The sequence below is a fragment of the Periplaneta americana genome, chromosome 16 (genome assembly GCF_040183065.1).
Source record: "Periplaneta americana isolate PAMFEO1 chromosome 16, P.americana_PAMFEO1_priV1, whole genome shotgun sequence".
In the NCBI taxonomy this organism is placed as follows: Eukaryota; Metazoa; Arthropoda; class Insecta; order Blattodea; family Blattidae; genus Periplaneta; species Periplaneta americana.
In genome coordinates, this window is record NC_091132.1 from 10010063 (window position 1) to 10017752 (window position 7690).

The window sequence follows — 7690 nt, forward strand, 5'->3', positions numbered from 1 at the left end:
CTCATCGTATTACGTGGTTCCGGTGGTCAAGGTGACCCCGCTGGTTTAGATAGCTGCGACTGTCGTCTGTGTGGTATAATTCATCGGTGGAACATCGTTTGGATATCATCGTTTTACAGACTAAGGGATGGTCTGTTTCATTCCCAGCATTCCTGATTTTCATATTCTACACTACGAGGGATCATCGGCGTCCATAAACCTACAGGGAAGTTCTCTGGGGTCGTTACGCCATTAATGTATATAACGGCTTACTTGGTTACCGTGTGTTTTCCATGGATTTGAACTTTGATTCAGCTAAAGGTTGGAGACTACAACTTTATATGTCTTATTTGAGTCGAGTCTATTCAGACTGTATTTTCAATGAGTGTTCAGTTCACTCTGTTATACATCACCATCTTACATTCATTTTGATGGCAGACATTAATTTTCTCTCTTTCATCATCTTACCACTTTATATTGTTATTAGATTTATAATTCTTTGTTTTTGTATTTTTACATTAATTTATCTCTCTCAGTTTGTTAATATTAAATTGTTACAATTATCATGGTATTTATACCTATTATTTGTGAAAGGCAGCCAAAAATACCTTAAGTTACGATCCTTTCCCCTTTCCTGGGTTTTACTCAGGCACGCTGAAACAACAAAGTTTGTAAATTGCTACAAATTCAAAAAAATACAAACGAGTCCGTATCACCCTATGTCGAATGGCTTAGTGGAACGCAGTCATCAAACATTCACTAACATGTTATCACATTTTGTACTTGCAGATCAGAAAGATTGGGACAAATGGATAGCAATAGTCCAGATGGCGTACAGGAGAACACCGCATTCCGCAACGGGATATTCCCCACATTTTTTGCTTCACGGTAGTGAAATGCAGCTCCCATTGTCTATCGATATCGTACCGAAATTTTCGAGAAGTGACATAACCGACGAGCATGTTGAAGTTTTAGCAGATAAACTAGAAAAAGCTTACAAGGTAGTAAGAAACCGAATAGCTCGAAGTAAGACTACACAAGCAAAGCAGTATAACAAAGATCCTAGAGTAAAGTTTCGTTGTCTCAAGGTAGGAGACTTGGTTTTTCTACACTCTCCAGCGATTAAGAAAGGCGTAACGAAAAAATGGTCGAAACCATGGATTGGTCCATTTCAGGTTGTAGAGAAACTAAATGAAGTGAACTACAGAATTAAGTTCAAAGATGGTAGAACACAGGTAGTTCACCTAAACCGGTTGAAATTATGACCCCCAGGGTCTGAAATTAAAGAAGGCAAGTTTCGTCCCCGGCAAGCAGACGAAGATAGTAGTTTCAGTGAAGCGGAAACCATCGAAATAATTAGAGACGACCTGAAGTCATACGAAACTCCCCGTGAGGTACCAGCAGCGGTGGATGACGACGGATGGTCTACGGAAGGTGATATTCCTCTTAGGCAGTTACGTGTTCCCCCGAGTGATGATTTCGATGAGGTAGATGACGTACCATTAGCACAGTTAAGAGATCAATTACAGACCGCATCGAGAAAGGTAACAGCACAAACTAATGACCCTACCATGACAAATTCTGATGTGAAGTCTCCTTCCTTTGTTTCCTCCCGCCGTGAATATATGAATTCAGATGATGATGATGATGATGATGCTAATTTAGATAACGATGAGGTAACTGAACCCGTGGCACAGAATAGTGATGAACTATCCTGTCATAGATATAATTTTCGCTTCAGACCGACTGATTAGATTATCTCGTTTCAGATTATGTATTTTCTCACGATAGTAGTTTGTGATCCAGTAATTAAAACAAATTAATAAGATAATGCAGAGAGAAACCGAAATTGAAAGCACTCTTATTGAATTTAGGCAATATATAACCGCTATGGACAAGCTCCGTACTTTGTCGTCACAAGTGATAGGCAATTTTATGCTCTCATGGAGGAGAATGATCTATCTCAATGTAGAGGTGAAATGTATATGTTATGTACTCCAGATGTTGTTATTTTTTCAGCCTCCGTGCAATCACATTGTTCAGCAGCTCTGTTTTTTTTTTTTTTTTTTTTTTTTTGGAAAATCCCAGGAAGCAACGAAACTGTGTGACCGACGCCTAGTTGGACCCCACAGGTGACCTGTATGGTACAGACCGTACCAGAAGAATTATTGGGTGTACAGCGTACCAGCTACCGTACGTATGTCTAGAAGTTGTCGTAACCCAAACGCTACACGACCGTCAACTTCTATATTTATTATCCAAGGGACAGGTATTATTAATAAATTTGAATAATTTCGAGGGTTAAACCAAAGGTCCCGGGTTCGATACCCGGCCCCGGAACAATTTTTCCCTCAAAATTATTCAAATCAACTTCACAGGGAGTTATACCTGAAAGCTTGATTTGCATAATACACGTCACTGTTCGTTAACAGAAAACCACAATTTAAGTCACACAGAGTTAGTGTGCACTCAATGTTGGTTGCTTGACGGTTGTCAGCCCACTTTGAGGTCTGTGGATATACAGGGAAAAATTGGATCGGTGTCTGGTAGAGTTCCCGGGTAGCTCAGTTGGGAGAGCGTTGGTACTTTAAACCAAAGGTCCCGGGTTCGATACCCGGCCCCGGAACAATTTTTCCCTCGAAATTATTCAAATCAACTTCACAGGGAGTTACACCTGAAAGCTTGATTTGCAGGTATTATTAATGTATCTGCAAACTGTCATTTTTATTTTGATCAGTTTAAACTGTTTCCCCATGTTTCTGGAAATCTGTATCCAGTATATGAGCATAATGATGTTATTGTCCCGGATATAACTTCTGAAATAGTTCATCCAGATCTAAATCTATCTGAACAACATGTCATTGCTTTAAAGAATATGCTTCCAAGTATTAAGGATTTTAATAATGATGGCATAACCGTAGAAAAATTATAAGAGAAAATTGAAAGTGTAAAATCTAAAGTAGACGAAACCCCACACAAGAAAGTGCAAACCCCTGGCTAATAGCTTTAACCATAACAGGAGTTAATATTGTGTCTTGCTTGTGTCCCACAGACGTACCGACAATGTCCACGTCTACATGGTGTCTGGTTATATCAGCCACCCGTAAACAACCGGAGACAGCAGAACCTTTACGAGAAGGCCGGAACGAGATGGAGCATGGTCCAGTGCAAGAAACCAAAACTCCAATTCCTACTGCGAGGAAAGCAGATAAAACAAAGCGAAGTCTGCGCTGGCCCACCTTCAACAAACACAGTCTTCGCCGGACGTAGATTTTGTCTCCAGGTACTAGATACAGTAAAAACTGTTCAAGACGGAAGTGACATGGTCCTAATTTTTTTCCGTTGTGGACAGGTTTCCGTGTTATTCAGGTGTGAAGTTAAATGAAATATTTTATCATTTGCATAAATGAAAAACAAAATGGCATGCCGCAAATTGTAGGAATTACAAAATATTCCGTTTAACACTACTGATATTAAATCAGCTTCCTGTCACTTATTTAATTGGTGAATGATCTTGATGAAAATCTCATTTCATATATAAATTGTATCGTAACTCACTCATTAAACACTGCTAAATTTAATATCTAACACTATAACATTATAATATTATACTGTATATTACAGCACATTATTTAATTGGACTAGGAGCCTATAATCTTTTCGCTGTAAGAAAAATCCTAATGTAAATAATAGCACGTGACTGAAGTGAGGTTTCATTGGCCACTGTTTGGCGCCATAGATTCTCAGTACATGTTCCCGCCTACTGTTGTACATTCTGTTTCATGTTAAACATTTCCCGTTACTCGTCAAGTAGGTCTAACCTCACTACTATGCATTCGTTTGCTTAGGAAACATTTACTTTATAATTACTGTAATTAAAACTCACTTAACTTATTATATACATTTAAGTCTATTTGTTTTTCTTCGCTTTTGAGAGGGTTTCCACTCCTATGTTTAATAACCACACACACTGAGGATACAAAAGCTATACGAGCTCAAGTGACGCCAGCTTGTTACAGGAACAGACTACCTCAGTATTACTGTTTGTATTCATCCGCGTTCATAGTGCATAACAAAATATAAAAGTAGCTTTTCTTTTACATAGTGTTTTACATATGAGTGAAGTTATATGTTTCATCGTATTTAACAACTAGAATTCAAGTTTTATTTTCAAATAATACAAGATTATGGTTTCCAAATACGAACTACATTTCACTGCGTCATGTGAGAGTTTCGGCTGGGAGCCAATCACGGGTATGACAGCAACATGCTTATGTTTACATTAGGATTTTTCTTACAGCGAAAACAGTATAGAAGACTTGAATTCTGGATTATCTAATTTCTTTGCCAATTCAAGGGTTCCAGAAATTTGCATGATCTATAAAAGGGCAAGAACAATCCACTCCCACAACAGTTCATTTATTTATATGTAACCAGTTGTTTTCTCTTTCTTTTTATGCCACCATTATTGACCACAAGCCACTCATTCATGTTACAGCCTTTATTTTTGAAAGTGTTAAGTTACACCTGAGTGTTACATTCATAAATTTCAACATTATTTTCCATACTCTTCATTTCTCATTTTCCTCGATAACTTTTATTTCATCAATTAATGATAGTGCAACATTTTTACGCAACTTTTGTTATCACGAAATCGCTAATACACTTGCGTTCTACCCATCTACTAGTACGACAGTATACAGGAGTGAAGCATTGAACATCTTTGAAGGGACTCGTCTGCCTAGTCAATAGGGTAATAAAATTTATGACCACCAGGCCAACACACCATCGCACCCTCAAAAATTTTACAAAGAAAACTTGTTTTTATTTTAGTGACCTACTAGTATTTCGTACGTTCCTTGAAAGGACATACTGTTTCAAAATATAGTTTACATTAAAGTAATGTGTCCAAAATATTATTTCCGTTTTGAACAGTAGCAGACAGTTTCCGTTTTATTCAGGAAGAATTACACATAACACATATGAATTTCACCAGGACCAATAAATTGTTCCGAAATAGACAGGATTCCGGATTATTCAGGTTCCGATTTGAACAGGTTTCACTGTACTACTCTTCGTTATGCAACAGTCATCTCTTCGCCTCAATGAAGAAAATTTGTATTGAAGGTCATTTTGACCTTTCACAACATAATTTTGTCTACAGAAGGAGAACGAAGCGGCTCAGAGGCCCGCCCTTTTACCTGTAGCATCCCCGCATGTTCACTAATAATCACCACGAAAATCAGGCAAATCCGTCGCACTTCTTTCTAGACTTACAGTATTCTTTCCGTACCCAAAGTATTTCAGTCTGTAATTCCGGAAATAATGGTCATACCTAGGAACGGGATGCGGTCTCGCATTCCCCCTTGACTTACACCTTACACGATAGCATCAAAATGGGAATCGCAAACACAAGCTGATTTTCGAGACCTTCTTTCCTCCATAACTCCGCAGTGCGTGAAGTGAGAAAAAAGCCGGCCAGTGCATTGAATAGAGCTCGTCGCTGTGGCATAAAGCACAACTCTATCCCCTTGCGTTTGGACGGGAGGGGCCCGCAAATTTTAAAAAATCGGTCATTTCAAGCTTCCAAAACAGACTTTTCTCTATACAAGGAGAACGAAGCGACTCAGGGTCCCGCCCTTTTAACTGTAGCATCCTCGCATGGTCCCTGATAATCACCACGAAAATCGAGCAAATCCGTCTCACTTTTTTTTTACTTATTTTTTCCGTACTCAAAGTATTTCAATCTGTAATTCCGGAAATAATGGCCATACCGAGGAACGGAATGCGGTCTCGTATTCTCCCTTGGCTTACTCCTTACACGATAGCATCAAAATGGGAATCGCGAACATAAGCTGATTTTCGAGTTCGCCGACCTTCTTTCCGCCATAACTCCATAGTATGTGAAGTGAGAAAAAAAACCGGCCACTGCATTGAATAGAGCTCGTCGAACTCCATTTGTGGCATAAAGCACAACGCTCTATCCCCCTGCGTTTGGACGGGAGGGGCCCGCAAATTTTAAAAAATCGGTCATTTCGAGCTTCCAAAACAGACTTCTCTCTACACACGGAGAACGAAGCGACTCAGGGGCCCGCCCTTTTAACTGTAGCATCCCCGCATGGTCCCTGATAATCAACACGAAAATCGAGCAAATCTGTCTCACTTTTTTTGACTCATTTTTTCCGTTACCCAAAGAATTTCAGTCTGTAATTCCGGAAATAATGGCCGTACCGAGGAACGGGATGCGGTCTCGCATTCCCCCTGGACTTACTCCTTACACCATAGCATCAAATTGGGAATCCCAAACACAAGCTGATTTTCGAGAAAGAAATGAACCACTAGTTCGCCGACCTTCATCAAACGTTCACGGCAGTGATGTCTCACTTTGTGCGTAAAGACCAAAGATATTGGGATAAATGGATAGCAATTGTACAAATGGCGTACAGAAGTACACCTCACTCAGTGACCGGCTACTCCCCTTTCTTTCTCTTATATGGCAGGGAAATGCCTCTGCCATTCCCAGTCGATATCAGTCCAAAATTTCCGAGAGAAACTATAGAATCCAACCCTGTAGTTGGCCTAGCCAAGAAACTAGAGACGGCCTATAAAGTAGTTAGAGATCGATTAAAGCAGAGTAAGACAACGCAAGCGAGGCAGTACAACAAGAGACGAAATGTGAAACTACAAACATTCGAAGTAGGAGAGAAAATATTCATACATAGCACAGTGTTGAAAAAAGGAGTAACAAAGAAACTAGCTAAGCCATGGATAGGTCCCGTTGAGATAGTAGAAAGACTAAATGCAGTCAATTATCGCATTCGCTACGGAGACGGTAGAAGACAGGTAGTTCATGTGAATAGGTTAAAGTTGTGCCCTAGTAGAGTCGATGAACAGGATGACGACAGTCACCATACCGAAAGTAATACTGAAAGTATGTACACGCACTATTGGGAGAATGATGAGGGATCCCTGGCAGCGGAATCGAACAGGGAACTCCAAGGTGAAGAGATAGTGAAACGCCAGAAACGGCGGCAGAAAACGCGTGGGCATCGAAAGATGAGATGCCACTGAGCGAGTTAAGAGACAGAGTAGAGAGAGATGAAGACTTTGAGTCCGAGGACGAAATCCCTCTTGCCTCGTGGAAAGCGAGATTACGTGATCCTCCCCAGGCACAGAGTTCTAATGAACCAGACCACGAGTTCGACCCAAACTCAGTTAATGCTCCCAGTGTGAGTAATGAAACAGTCGAACAGTGAGACCAACCGACTTCATCTCGCTACGGATTGCGAAATAGAAACATTTATTGACATATTTAATAGCAGATTGTGTGATTGTTATCGTAACGAAGTGATCTAATGAAATATGGGGACGAGATTTACACTCTCTGTTCCCCATATGTAACAATGTTTTCAGCTACTCAGCCGCACTGTCTAGCCAGAGAAAACTGAGGAAGCCTGTGTCATCGGATCTGAGCGACCTTCGACGTGATATCGCTCATTCCAGGAAAAACTCAAAGTATATTGTATAATGTTAAGTGGAGCATGAAGCTCGCCTGAAGATGCCAAAGCTGAAAATGGCACTTGTAAAACTTATTTCTACTGTTGTAACTTGAAATAACTATATCATAAATAATTTTATGCTCGACCATGCCGAAACGTAGTAATTATACACCTGGTAGCAGACCTTTATTGCATGTCATTAAAGTACACCT

General features: G+C 39.9%; 1 non-coding gene across 1 annotated transcript; it reads left to right on the plus strand.

Annotated features, from left to right (window-relative positions):
* The first annotated feature begins 2532 nt into the window (after positions 1-2532).
* TRNAK-UUU (transfer RNA lysine (anticodon UUU)) lies at positions 2533-2605 on the plus strand. The gene has a single exon. It is a non-coding gene; the product is annotated as a tRNA-Lys (tRNA).
* Positions 2606-7690: the final 5085 nt, after the last annotated feature.